Source organism: Papaver somniferum, chromosome 6 (assembly GCF_003573695.1).
Source record: "Papaver somniferum cultivar HN1 chromosome 6, ASM357369v1, whole genome shotgun sequence".
Classification (NCBI taxonomy): Eukaryota; Viridiplantae; Streptophyta; class Magnoliopsida; order Ranunculales; family Papaveraceae; genus Papaver; species Papaver somniferum.
The window spans coordinates 55,818,201-55,833,995 of NC_039363.1; the positions used below are offsets into that span (position 1 = coordinate 55,818,201).

Sequence of the window (15,795 nt, forward strand, 5' to 3'; positions counted from 1 at the left end):
ACTTCATGACCAAAAGATAACAATATACCAACTTGTTTCGATGATTTCACATAGTCGAAACTTAGTGTAATTATCAAAGAGTTTATAAAGATACAAGATAACTCCTACAGTATTCCACAGTTGCACTCCCCACAAATATTTGGGAATTAATCACAAGTTCAATTAAGAAGTCTCCCCCATAAAATTGCATTCCCGAAGGAACAACAAGAGCGACCTTACTTTCACAAGAAAAGAAGGATTTCTTTGGATATTAACAAATCACATGAAACATGAATTTGTATCCAAAAATATCAATTGAATTAACCACAAGGAAAATGATCAATTCAATTATACATACTCAACATAAGAGAACTTACATAGCAACACAGTACATACACAAAGATGGGGATCAGGGAAAGACCAATATTGCGGAATAATTAAAGATTCATTCTATTTTTCATCAATATTTGTACAATGACATATAATAGACTTAATCTTTGTAACAAAAGTTCATCCTTTCTTCCATCAATATTTGCATAATGACATAAAAGGCTTAACTTTTGTAGTCAAAAGTTCATTCTATCTTTTATCAATAATTTCATACCGACATATAATAGAGTTAACTTTTGAACAAATATGGGACAGTCAAGGTTGACGGACGTAAACAACATAACCCATAACAATTTGCAATATATAAAACCATAAAGGTTAATACTTCAAAAATCATCTTCCAAATTAACTTTAGAATTTAAACAAATAAATCTAAAAACATTGCAAGATGAAAACGTTGGCAATAGCTATGTGTACTCACAATAATGGCTATTCCAAATCCTAGTTATCCTTCTTAAAAACACAAGAATAAATTTTCATAAGAAGTTTCCTAGACATTGTAGAGCTTTCCCAGGGCATTTACAGAGAATTCCTTCTCATTATTGAAGAAACCATTGATAATAGGATCATTTAGTTCTTCCAAATCTTCAGAAATATCGGTTAACTCACTAAGTTCTCACAAAGTGTTCTTTGTAAGAGACAACATTTGTTCATAGTGTGATATTTCTTCTAAAGATGAAATGATTTGAGATTTTAAATCACTTTTTTTCTTGATGAAGTCTTTCACCATAGCCCTAAAGTTATTATCATAATGACAAACAGACTATAGGAAGTTAGAGGAAGAACCTGAATCACTAATCGTTGCCTTCACCTTTTTCATCCTTGAGGACAGGATTCCTTCACAAAGATACACATTGACAGCTTCTACTACATCCCTTTTTGTGATACCTCTAGTTATAGGTGCCATGAGACTGTATCTTTCAAAGAGAAAAACGTGAAGAACAATTTTGATTACAAATGAACATAAATAGACTTACAGGATAACTAACCCTAAAGAAACTTTGAAAAAGTCTTCACGGTTCATGATCCATTATCTATCTTTACAACAAAATATTCACTTGCTCAATATATACTAATGAGAAATTACTACCACAATTTACAGGACTTGAACACCCTTGATGTAATCCTTATTCTCAAGTCAAAAATAAGGATACATTACATTACTACGACTAGATAGTAATGGAGTGAACAGGGTGTTCACCTCTTGTGTCACAGTGTGACATATCAAGGTTGGTTGAATAAACAGACTTACCTCGTCTGACTCTGCTTCTTTTAGACATCTTCTTCTTGTATTCAGGCGTTTGCTATTTTTCCAGAGTCAGACTCATCCTTTGCATATCATTTTGAAGTTTGGAAACTCTTTTGTTATTCTTCTTGAATTTCCAAAACTTACTTTGAACATGACTCGCACTACCACAAAACTTGCACAACATATAAAAGTGTTTGCTTTGTAAGGATGATTCATGTTTATCACAACTTTCACGACTAGTTGCTCAAGAACCGTCCGGAACAAACGAGTTGATTGTGCTCACAGCCTTATTTTTAAACTCTAAACCTTTTGTGTTTCCAAAAGCCTCTTGAACAAATAACATTGCTGAAATTTTATCGGAGCTTTCTGACAACCTTTGCAGGTCACACTTGGGAGAATTAATCTCTTTTTGTTTTAGAGATAGGGTTCTGGTGAATTCATCATTAATACAATCGGTCTCAAGAGTTTTCACCTGAAGTGATGATTCAAGTTTCTTCAATAAAATCTTTCGTTGAAGATTTTCCTTGTGAATTTATTCATTTTTATCCAAGAATTCTAAAATCTCAGTCAAACTCGCATCCTGAAACAGAACTTGAGTTAATAGAAGTTTCTGCCGAAAAGGATGAAAATTATGAACATGCTTCAGGAGTATATATATGATTGACACCCTGAGATATTTCTTCTTGAACTGAATCATCAAAAGCATTAGAGAGAGAGGGTAGTCTCTCAGATCCCTCGCTTTTCTTCACAAAATTCTTGATCTTTTGTGCAACCAGTGATCTATTAGGATCAGATTGATTAGAACAATATTTATCAGCCCATGACAAGTTAGAAGCTTCACTTGTAATGGTCACAACATTGAACGCAAACGTTCTGACTGTATTCTGATCATGATCAAGAGATTTTAACTTTCCAACAAGAGAATTTCTGGAAAGAGTTGCAAGGTTATTACCTTCAACGATGGCATGCTTCTTTGAATCGTATCTAGATGGCAACGATCTGAGAATTGTAATCACAATGTCCTTTTCAGGAATAGTCTTACCGAGCACAAAAGATACATTAACAATTTCAGACACTTTGTGATTAAACTCATCAAATGAATCTTATCTGCCATACAAAGGTTTTTCCAATCACAATTTAGGTTTTGCAGCCTAGCTTCCTTTTCACAGGTATTCCCTTTAAATACAGTTTCTAAGATATCCCATGCATCTTTAGACCGAGTGCACGTAGTCACATGGTGTTGAAGATCTGGGGTAATGGCATGGATGATAGCACTTAACCCATCATAATTTTTCTTTGCAGCGAGCATCTCTGCAGGTTCATATGCACCAATATCCTTTGGAACAGTTGCATCGCCTTCTGCAATAACCAGATGATTATAGCCATTAACAACATAAACCCATGATTGAAAATCACGCGCTTGGAAAAAAGCATGCATAGCATTTTTCCACCACAAGTAATTTGAGCCATCGAAGACTGGTGGTACATTTATGGAGATAACAATTTTGTCCATATTCAGATCGCTACAAACACAAATTTATAAGGAGTTTAACGTGTTTGCCTGCTCTGATACAAAATGAAAAAGCGTGGGTCTAACAATCACACACAATATTTTTTTTGGCAATCTGAATAGACAAACTCCAATATACTTTCAAGAGAATCAACCAGACAGTCAAACTCAATCAAAGAGTTTTATATATCTATCTCTCAATTCAATCTGCAATCAGCAAATAGAAATTTGCGAGCCCGATTGAATATTAGAGAAGTAACTTGAACGGTACCAAAGACCAATGTTCAAGGATCAATCAATTTCAATCAACGACCAAAGGTTGGATTTACCAATTGATCGATTCAGCGCACAACCTGTGATATTTCAATTATATAACAAAATATAATGCGAAAAAGAAATAACACAAACACCATAATTTTGTTAACAAGGAAAACCGCAAATGCAGAAAAACCCCGGGACCTAGTCCATCTTTTAATACCACACTGTATTAAGCCACTACAGACACTATCCTACTACCAATGAACTTCAGACTGGAATGTAGTTTAACCCTAATCAATCTCACATTGATTCAAGGTACAGTTGTGCTCCTTACGTCTCTGATCCCTGTAGGATACTATGCACTTGATTCCCTTAGCTGATCTCACCCACAACCAAGAGTTGTGACCCAAAGTCGAAGACTTGATAAACAAATCTGTCTCACACAGAAAAGTCTATCGAAATAGATATATCTGTCTCCCACGGAAATACTATGAGTTTTGTTCCGTCTTTTGATAAATCAAGGTGCACATGAACCAATTGATAAACCAGACTTATATTCCCGAAGAGCAGCCTAGTATTATCAATCACCTCACAATAACCTTAATTGTATGGTACCGAAACAAGATGTTAGAGCATAGCTCAGTTGAACCCACCAAGCGTTGATATGTCAAGTTTGGTTGTCATATTTTAGTGAAACAAAACTCATTTAAAGAGTCGCTTGATTATGTACTAGAGTCAACTTCGTATATGTTAGCTTGAAAGTATTAGGATATGAGACATTACAAGTATTGCGAAGACTTGAAGAAGTGAAGAAGTAAGGAGCTACAACGACAACATCATCCTTCCACTTGAGGTTAATGATATTTGACTTGAACTGTTTCATTCCCTAATGTATCTTTCAAGTCGTGCATATTGAAAATGTAACTGCGAAGCATGAAGGATTACACTCTAGTTAGACGTAGTATTAAGGAATAAAATACGAAGTATAATGCTTATATTTTGAACTTCGTATATAAGACATCGACATAATCGTTTGAATGCTATTGTGATTATGTATGGGTATGAGGTGAAGATTTCATTCTAGGAAACAATGTTTTATATTAGTTTAAATGAAGTAAATTCATGAACCTGTTTCGTGAATCGAAAGGGAAATCGCTAGGCTTATTGGTATTGTTATTCATTGCATATCTTTTGAACTACCAATATGTGTGGTTATTATAACCGCTCATGACTTGTTTATGTTCTTGGTAAAACTATTCACAAGGCCTGACTTTTGTATTGGTATGATTTTTATTAGTGAAACCGATCTTAAGTAATCACCTGAGATGGTATGATCGATTTAATGTTATTGGTATGACCAACTCTAGGCAAAGGGTAACCGATCCTATGAAGAGGTGCAACCGATCACAAGAGGGGAATCGATCCTTGTAAGAGGTGCAACACGTTTTTAGTAGATGGGGGAACCGATCCTATGAACATGTGCAACAAGTTTTTAGTGAAAGGGGAACCGATCCTATGGACATGTGCAGCAAATACAAGTAGTTACCATAAGTATGTGGGGAACCGATCCTAGTACCTAGTCAACCGAATTTTCGGAAAGCTAGTGTGACTATGCACAATACTCACATGGAGGTAGAACCGAAACTTGTTTTGGTAGAACCGTGAAACCCATGATTTGTGATTGAGTGTTCTTAATCAATCACATAGTTCTTGAAAGTCATATAAACCAATTCTAAACTCGTCAGGAAGTGTAGCAAATCGGTTTCAAGATTGTATGTATGAAAGAGGACTTACAAAGGAAAGATGTCGACATACTTTGAACATGTGCAATAACGCTTATCTTTTATTGTTCAAAGATATTCCTTAATAGCTAAAGGAAAAATCCCGGACCGAAAAATAAGTTGAGAATTTTTTCATTAAGTTTTTTAATTTTTTTTCTTGGAAAATTAAAATTGGTAATGTGCATTTACTAATTGAAGATTTTCTAAGAGATTTTCGGTCAATGTTTGGACAAAGCATTTCCAGGAATTATGGAAACTGAATCTGGAATATATTACATATCTTGAGAATATTTTCGGTTTTGGAAATTCCTTGGTGTCCAAACTTCCTTGGTATATAAATACCAAAGTTTGCATTTCTAGCAAACTAATCCTCAGAGCCAGCAAGACTACCTAGTTGTGTCGTTACTGGTGGAGTCGCCTATCCGGAGAGGAAAGTAACCTAATTAGGCGAAATCTTTTACGACAACTCAGTTTAAAGACTTATTTGGGATTGAGAAGATCTATTAGTACCGTTGGTGGGAAACTAGATAATTGCGGTTTATTATTAGTTTTCGATTGATTTGATTGACTAACGATGGTTGAATTTTGATTGCACCTAGTTTGTTTATGCTTGAGAATCTTCTCTTCTGATATAAGATTCACTCAAACTAGATCGCAGTTTCGATGGGGATATTTAGACTTTTTGTAGATATAAAGACGTCTTGTGATAATCCATTATTAACAGACTCCGTTCTGTGCGTGATTGATTACAAGAGATTCAAGTTGATTGTGTGCAGGTGTTTATTGAAGATCTAAGAAGATTTGAAGGCAAAGAAGACTTTGAATATTTCTGATTTGGGTTCATAATCTTTGGTGTGCACCATACTTGTTTCGGTAAAAGAGGATCCAACTATAATCGGTTTATCCCTGTGATAAATTGGATTGATTAGTTGAGTAGATTGGCGCCAATACGTTTCTTTGTGATTCAAGGTATTGATTGCAAAATCTAGACAATTACTTCGGTAATTGTTAGTAGATAGATCTAAGGACCTGAAAAAGGAGTTTATTGGGAAAAACGGAAGAGCCTTTTGTCGAACTCACATCACTTGGTTAAAAAGAGTTGATACCAAATAGATTTGTTGTTTCTTTACTGTTTGGAATACAAACCAAAGGAATTGTTCCAAGTACGTGACTTATTTATAAGTTGGAGGCGTAGCAATACAGACGGAACTAGGTGAACTATAGGTTTAGTTGCTTGGTCTCAACTATGCCAAGTTGGTTTGATTTTGTATAGCGTCTTAATCCCGAGAGTATTCAATTCTGGACAAGGTCCCGGGTTTTTCTGCATTTGCAGTTTCCTCGTTAACAAAACCTTGCTATGTCTTTTACTTTTCTATTTCCGCAATTATAATTTTCTTTATTATAATAAGAAGTAAAATACACAAACGTAAATTCCTATTTACTTGATAGTAATCCTATTGTGTTTGGTTAAGTCTGTACCTCTTATCAAGTAAACATACTTTTTTGTTGTATTGTCTCGATCTCTTATCCATAGACGATCACATGAAGTGTGAACCGATTAGTTGTATTGTCTCGACTCAATCCATAGACAATCACTTTCAGAGAAAGGACTTATAGGTGAAAAGTTTTAGACTGAGGTATATTTGGATACCCTCGTCTTTTCACAAGATATTGTGGAATCACAAACGATGAGACGAAGATGTTTGTGACTGCCTTTATCTTTCCTATCGGAGAATCAATCTCGAGCAAATCTTAGAGAATATAGTACTCAATACGATAGAACTGGGCAAGATCAGAACACACAACTACATAGAAAATAGTTGGGTTTGGCTTCATGATGTGATTTGTAGATAGTGGTAAAAGTGGTTCAATTCTCGTACTTGTGAAGGATATTAATTAGACTTAAATCCTAATATTAAAATAGAAAACTCACTAAAAATTACAGTAAACTCAATCAAAGATGATATCAATACTAAAAGAAACACTGAGGCTAAGATTCCACTATTTTCCAAGTTCAAAGTGATTAAGCCAATACTTATATTTATGCAATTTTCTTGTTTAATTTGATTCTAAAATATTGCAACAAGTATATTTTCAAAAGTAATAATTGTAAATACCAAGTATGAAGCATCAAAAGTCTTAAAACTGAGCATACTCCATCAAAATAGATCACAATCACTCAAATAAAAATCATATTCAATAATATTTCAAGGCAAATAATCATATAATTATTTCAAATAAAAAGATAAAATAGAATATACCACTTTTTGTTGGAAAAATAGCTTCCTCTATCGCCTCAGCAATGGGGTTTAGCTCCTCATATTAATCATGATCTCAAAATATGTGTTTGTTTCTCAAAAGATGATTAAAAGAGTGAAAAGTAATAACACAGACTGTTTGCAACAGTGTATTGGTGTTGCAAAACATCTGTTACAATGGAACTGTTACAGAAAAACTGTTGCTTTGTCGCTGATTTAAGACTGCCCTGAAATAAGACTGCCCTGAACAGCTTAATGTCTTCAGTTGTTAAACAACGACACTTTTCTGCGACTGTCTACCAAGGGTCAATGTTCTTCAGCTGTTCTTCTTCTTCAACAGCAGCATCAGCAGAAACAGAGTTTGGTAAAGCTCTGATTTCTTCTTCTCTGGCTCTCCTTAGGTTCCCAAACTCTCGACACCCCTTCTATATGACCCAAGACATCTATTTATATCAAAAATACCGATTAAATCTCTCCCAAATCTTCCAAAATCTCTTTCCTTCTCTTCACGGCCAAGTTGCGACAATTTCTTGTTTTAGGGTTTCTACGCGTTTCTGAGCTTTCCTTTTTATTCTAAACTCTTCCTTAGATAGATGCAAATCTTTGGGAAGGTTTACAGCGTTTTAATCACTCTAAAATTCCCTAAAACAGGTCACACACGTGACTTTCCATATTTTCTTGTTGTGAGAAAAATCCTTCGTTTGAGCCCATTCTAATCAATTTAAACACCCGTATCAGATTCCTAGACCCATAAGGAGTCTATCCTATGAAAATCATAGGTTTAATCGACCTCAAACTCCTCCAAATCACGATCAACAAAACTGTTCTTTAACTGCACTACTTTCCCGCCAATTTTCTGGTTTTTGAATGTTGAAGATGGTTGCCCCTTATCCAGAGTAGGGGTGCGATTAGCAGATGCCTGGAAATGGGATGCCCCTTAGTAATTAGGTTACCCCTTATCCAAAGTGAGAGACCGAATATCAAATGTCCTCCGGGTGCTTTCCGACAACTTTTCGAGCCAATTTTTTCCAAAAATGTTTATTAGCCAAAAATACCTACAAATAAATAAAACACCATAATAAGTACAAAAATGAGCCCTAACAATATATAGAATCGAGACAAATCGGACACAAAAATGTGTCTATGAAACACCCCCAAACCTATTATTTGCTAGTCCTCGAGCAAAAATAAAATAGAAATAAAATCCTAACTCACTGTCGCAGGCATCGTCGATTGCATTTAGCGTATGCAATAAGCCTTTACACCCCTAGGTGTCCCTAGTGGCGGAGTGTTGTCTCCGGAGGGCTTACCAGGGGTATACCCACAAAACCTTTTTACTCCAGACCCTAGCTATCTACACAGAACCTTGAAAGGCACTAAAGAATCTCCTTGGTCGGCATACTTATTGACTACAGGAGGAAGTACCCTGATGCGAAATTCCAATTGTTGTACACGAGTTTGCACTCAAGCATACTAAAATTCATATGAAGTGACAAAGCTCTACTCATATAGTTGCACTATGGACATCAATATCCGGAGTCGAACTAATCACATGGATAGATCAAGAAGATGGATATAGAAAAACATAGATGGTTTTGATGTTTACTAGGTGAACGGTGTTTCTCATATATGTCTGAAGGCCTCCGCCAAAATGAACCTATCCTAATGGACTGAGATACTAGTCTGACTAATATCAACACACTGGCATATACAAGGGAACCACTGATTGATAATCCTAACTCTGGTCTTTTTTTCTTTTTTTTGGTATCTCAATCACTCTAATTCACCCTAGCATTGGTAACAACTTGAATCGTGAGCCCCACCTAATCACTTAGAGAAACATAGTTTAAAAACAAAACAAAACAAAAACAGAAGTGAAAAGGACTCAACGAGATATGGTGAAACTATCATATTATTTCTAACACCTGAGCTCTGTGCTTTTATGAATAGACTCTTTAGATGTTGCCATCTAGTCAGATTGGTTCCTCAACTCCTACAACCAAAATTCTTCCATCCACTTAGATTGGTTAGTGCCATCCTTAATAGGGATAAATTTCTAGGCTCTGGAGTTTAATTATTGCAACGAAAAGGTAACAAAAAGTTCTACCCCACCCCCAAACTTAAATCTAACATTGTCCTCAATGTTTCTAATCAAAGAACAGTACCAAAAATATAAGTAACATGAGGAAATAGTAAAGAAAGAAGTCGGAAAGATAGTACCTGGGTGAAGTGTAACCAAAAACCTACAAAAATATTATACAACATACAAAGTCGCCTCGATGGTCAATCAAGGTAAACAGGGTCCTCCAGAGGGACCTCCTCAACATCACCTGTAGGAAAAGGCTCTAAAAAGGGCTTCAATAGTTGACCGTTAACCTTCAAAGAACTACTACCATCTGGTGTCTCAATCTCAACAGCGCCATGAGGAAAAACAGTACGGACCACAAAAGGACCGGTCCACCGAGAGCGCAACTTACCGGGGAATAGATGCAAACGAGTGTCATACAGAAGAACTTTTTGACCTGGAGAAAATGACTTTCGTAAAATATTCCTATCATGCACAAGTTTCATTTTGTTCTTATACTCCTTAGCATTATCGTATGCATCTCTACGAATCTCGTCCAACTCATTGAGCTGGAGCTTTCTTTGAGCTCCTGCCTTGTCAAGTGAAAAGTTTAAGTTCTTAATAGCTCAATAGGCTCGATGCTCTAACTCAACAGCCAGGTGACATGCCTTGCCAAACACTAAACGATAAGGTGACATTCCAATGGGTGTCTTAAAAGCAGTATGGTAAGCCCATAAGGCATCAGTAAGCCTCGACGACCAGTCTTTCCTATTTGGATTAACTGTTTTCTCTAGAATACGTTTAATTTCCCTATTGGAAACCTCTACCCGACCACTAGTCTGAGGGTGATATGGGGTTGCTACTTTATGGGTAATACCGTATTGTTTTATTAAAAGAGAAAACGGTCTATTACAAAAGTGTGAACCTCCATCACTAATTATAGCTCGCGGCTTACCAAAACGTGTAAGTATATTCTCTTTCAAAAACTGGACTACGACCCTGTGGTCATTCGTTCTACACGGAACCGCCTCAACCCACTTAGACACATAGTCTACAGCGAAAAGTATGTAAAGATAACCAAACGAACTAGGAACTGTACCCATAAAATCAATGCCCCACACATCAAAGACCTCAATCACTAAAATAGGGTTCAAAGGCATCATATTTCTACGGGAAATGGTTCCTAACTTCCGGCAACGCTCACAAGAAACACAATGACTATGGGAATCTTTAAACAACGAAGGCCAGTAAAATCCACACTGCAAAATCTTAGCAGCGGTCTTCTTAGCACTAAAATGACCCCCACATGCATGTTCATGACAAAAGGAGATAATACTAGACTGGTCACTCTCAGATACACATCTCCTAATAATCTGGTCCGGACAATACTTAAATAGATAAGGATCGTCCCAAAAGAAATGCTTAACCTCGGCTAAAAACCTAGAACGATCTTGCTTACCCCAATGTTGAGGGTTCGACCAGTAACAAGATAATTCACTATATTTGCATACCAAGGTGATTGGGAAACAGAGAAAAATTGTTCATCAGGAAAGCTATCCCTTATAGGAAGGGAATCACTAGGTGAACTAACAACTAGCCTAGACAAGTGATCTGCTACTACATTTTCTGCACCCTTTTTTGTCTCTAATGTCTGGGGAAAATTCCTGTAACAATAGGATCCATCTAATCAATCTAGGTTTGGTATCCTTCTTAGATAAAAGGTATTTCAAAGCAGCATGATCTGTATAGATTATGATCTTAGAACCTAATAGGTAAGACCTAAACTTATCCAAGGCAAACACGATGGCTAAAAGTTCCTTCTCGGTAGTTGTGTAGTTCATTTGGGCATCATTCAGAGTTTTGCTAGCATAATAAATCACATGAAGTAATTTGTTTTCTCGTTGTCCTAAAACGACGCCTATAGCATAATCTGAAGAATCACACATAATCTCAAAGGGTAGGTTCCAGTTAGGTGCCTGGACTATCGGGGCAGTAGTGAGTAAAGTTTTAAGCTTCTCAAAAGCCTCTAAACAAGCATCATCAAAGACAAACTTAACATCTTTTGCAAGCAAATTGCAAAGAGGTCTAGAAATCAAGCTAAAATCCTTAATGAATCGACGGTAAAAACCTGCATGCCCTAGGAATGACCTAATATCTTTTACGGTTTTTGGGACCTGTAAAGTCTTAATAAGGTCAACTTTGGCTTTGTCTACCTCTATACCCTTTGAAGAGACGATGTGCCCTAATACAATTCCTGATTTAACCATGAAATGGCATTTTTCCCAATTAAGCACTAAATTTTTTTCCTTACACCTAGTCAACACTAATGTCAAATGATGCAAGCACTCATCGAAAGATGAACCAAACACTGAAAAATCATCCATAAAGACCTCTAAGAACCGTTCTACCATATCAGAAAATATGCTCATCATACAACGCTGAAAAGTTGCAGGGGCATTACATAGCCCGAAAGGCATGCGTCTATACGCAAAGGTACCAAAGGGACAGGTAAAGTGGTTTTCTCTTGGTCTTCTGGGGCAATAACGATCTGATTATAACCGGAGTAGCCATCTAAGAAGCAATAGTGACTATGTCCAGCTAATCGCTCTAGCATTTGGTCGATAAAAGGAAGGGGAAAGTGATCCTTCCTTGTGACCTTGTTCAATTTCCTATAGTCAATACACACACGCCATCCCGTGGTCACTCGGGTTGGGATTAATTCATTATATCATTCTGGACTACAGTGATACCTGATTTCTTGGGGACAACCTGAACAGGGCTGACCCACTTACTGTCTGAAATTGGGTAAATAATACCCGCATCTAACAACTTAAGCACCTCTTTTCGAACTACCTCTTTCATGTTAGGGTTCAGTCGACGTTGCATCTCCCTAGAAGGTTTGGAGTCTTCCTCTAAATGAATCTGATGCATACACACAGTAGGACTTATACCCTTAATGTCTGCTATAGTCCACCCTAAAGCTTCCTTATTGTCTTGAAGTACATTTACTAGCCTACTTTCCTGATCACTATCCAAATTGGAAGCTACAATCACAGGTAAAGTCTCAGATGGGCCTAAAAACACATACTTTAGTAGTATCGGGTAGTGGTTTAAGGTCCAACTTTGGGGGCTCTTCTAAAGAAGGAATTAGGGTAGTCTCAGAAACTGGTAACGGTTCGAACCTAGCTTTCCATCTATCAGTGTCTAACACAGGGGTAGAATCTAATAGAGCATTCACCTGTTCAATAGTGCTATCGTCGTCAAAATCTAAACCAAAATGGGATAGACAACTTTCTAATGGGTCTTCAGACAAGATGTTTGGTAATGACTCCTGAACTAAGGCTTCTATCATGTTCACCTCCTCAACACATGTGTCATCTAGCTCATGAGGTTGCTTACTGACATTAAAAATGTTCATCTCCATAGTCATATTACCAAAAGATAAACTCATCACACCATTTCGACAGTTAATGATCGCATTAGACGTAGCTAAAAATGGGCGACCTAAAATCACAGGTATCTGGTTCTCTGGGTCAGGGACAGGTTGGGTATCTAGGACCACGAAATCCACTGGATAAATAAACTTGTCGACCTCAATAAGAACATCCTCGATAACACCTCGAGGGATTTTAACAGACCTATCAGCTAACTGCAGTGTCATCTGAGTAGGTTTCATTTCACCAAGTCCTAGCTAAGTATACATGGAATGGCAGTAAGTTCACACTGGCTCCTAAGTCAAGTAAAGCTTTTTCTACCCGGAAGTTACCTATTGTGCAAGCAATGGTAGGAGAACCTGGGTCTTTGTACTTTGGAGTTGTGGTGTTCTGAATGATTGAACTTACGTGACTAGCTAAAAAGGCTTTCTTATGGACGCTAAGTTTTCGCTTTCGCGTACACATATCCTTAAGGAACTTGGCATAAGCAGGAATTTGCCTAATTGCATCTAATAAGGGAAGGTTTATGGTAACTTGCTTAAAAACCTCCACTATGTCATTAAAGTTCGATTCCTTCTTTGTTGGTACTAATAGCTGAGGAAATGGGGCTCTAGGCCTAAAATCAGACCTTTCAGGAACCGAATTCACATCATCAGAAACTTTATCAGTCTCTTCAGCTACTGGTCCTGAGAGGTGAGATCCTGAGGGGTGAACTACAGTATGTTCACTATCGGGCATGGTTACCTTATTGTCTACAACTCTACCACTTCTAAGGGTTCTAACACATTCAATTGATTCGATGGTTTTGCACCTAATTCATGAACTCCTCTAGGGTTGGGTTGTGTTTGACTAGGAAACTTACCTTTTTCTCTCAAAGAATCACTTATCAGACCAACCTGGGTTTTTAACTCGGAAATAGCCTGACTATTTTCTTGTCCTATCCTGTTACTAGCTTGTAGACTCTGTTCTACGGATAACTGGAATTTTGCAGTTTGCTGAGTTAACAAGGCGAGAGATTCCTCTAAACTTAGGATTTTCTTATCTGACTGATTCTGAAACTGAGCTAGTCCTGAAGGATTCTTAGTATAGCCAAAACCTGGGGGAGCATTAGAATTACTAAACTGACCTTGACTTTGGCCCTTAGACCACGAAAGGTTCGGATGGTTTCTCCAACCAGGATTATAGGTTTCTGAATATGGGTCAATCTTTTGACGGTTATCAAATCTAGTGTTATTATAAAGAGCATTGGCCTGCTCTTCAATATTCTGGCCTTCCCAAAAAGGCTCCACTCTACCACTAGTCTGGCCCACTTCTAAGGCTTCTAACCTTTTTGCTATAGCAGCAATTTTGGCATCTGATTCATAGCCTCCTTCTACCCTATTAACGTTTCCTCTACTTAAAAGAATTGTTTTCTGGGGTGCCCTACTATTTTCCCATTGCTGGGTTTTTTCGGCGATTTCATTAAAAAATTCCATCGCCGCATCAACAGTTTGGTTTTCAAATCCACCAGTGCATAGAGACTCAACCATGGTCGTTGTGGAATAATCTAAACCCTCATAAAGGATCTGAACTAGCCTAACCTTTTCTAAACCATGATGAGGACACTGGGATAATAAATCATTGAACCTTTCCAAATACCTATATAAAGATTCTCCCTCTTGTTGTGAAAATGTGCATATTTGCGTCCTAATAGACGATGTTTTGTGCCTAGGGAAAAACTTATTGAAAAAGGCAGATGTAAGTTGTTCATATGTCTCAATTGACTCGGAGTCCAAACTATACAGCCACGACTTGGCCTTATCTTTCAGGGAAAATGGGAATAACCTAAGTTTCAAAGCATCATCATCTAAGCCTCTAATTCTTAGAGTACTACAAATTTCCTCAAAATCCCTAACATGGTAATAAGGGTTTTCATTTTCTTTCCCTAAAAAGATTGGGAGCATCTGTAAGGTCCCAGGTTTCAGTTCATAGGGTGCCTCCGTTTCAGCTAACTTAATACACGAAGGACGGGTAGTCCTAGTTGGATTCAACAAAGCTTTCAAAGTTGCCATTTCTGGCGCTATCGGAGCAACATGGATTCTCTCCTCAGTCAAAGAACGTTCAAAAACAGACTCTTCAAAAGCCGGACTTTCTAGATTAAGGTAATCGAGACGCTTCGAACTACTAGGTTTCTCTTTAACAAATCTACCTAGTGCGTCTCTTTTACGTTCAGGCATACAATAGAATTTTCTAAATTGGAAGGGTAAGCAAACACAGATCAAGGCCGACTCAACCAAATCAAACCTATTGATTTCTAGCAAACAAAAAGCATGATGGCTCCACTTAGATTGTTTCTAGACCAGCTTCTAATCCTTCGAACGGGAATTCGTTACAATTTAAGCAAACCCCTCTGGAATCAATCCGAGTTAACGTAAGTTGAATAGAGGCGAGGGAAGCTCGGTGGAGCTTTGATACCCAAGGCCTCACCGGTATTACAAGGCGGCGCAGTCACGCATTCAACTTACAGAAACCGTCAAGAACTTCGAAGTATGCTTAAAAGAGTAACCAATATTTTTCGAATGACTTTCCTGTTAAGCTCGTTACCCTATCGGTCTCGTTCTAGTCAAAATTTTAGGCTTAGGTTCGCGTAGGTTACGTGTTCCTAAAGCGGGCAAGAAGAGAACGGTGATGAAATCCGAACCCTTATCTTGTATGGCCAGGCCTTGCCCTTTACTAGAAAAATAAATGTCCGTATTCAGTCCTCAACATATATGCATACGAAGGAGTCCAGTAACTCGCTGACAGGGGATTCGCGAGTGTTTAGAATCTTACCTCCCGTTCCAGACGGGGGATGAATCGGTTGTAGTCGACTCGGGCCACTGACTCCGATGT

General features: G+C 37.4%; 1 pseudogene; it reads left to right on the forward strand.

Annotated features, from left to right (window-relative positions):
- Window positions 1-14,511: 14,511 nt before the first annotated feature.
- Window positions 14,512-14,611, forward strand: LOC113292105 (annotated as a pseudogene).
- Window positions 14,612-15,795: the final 1,184 nt, after the last annotated feature.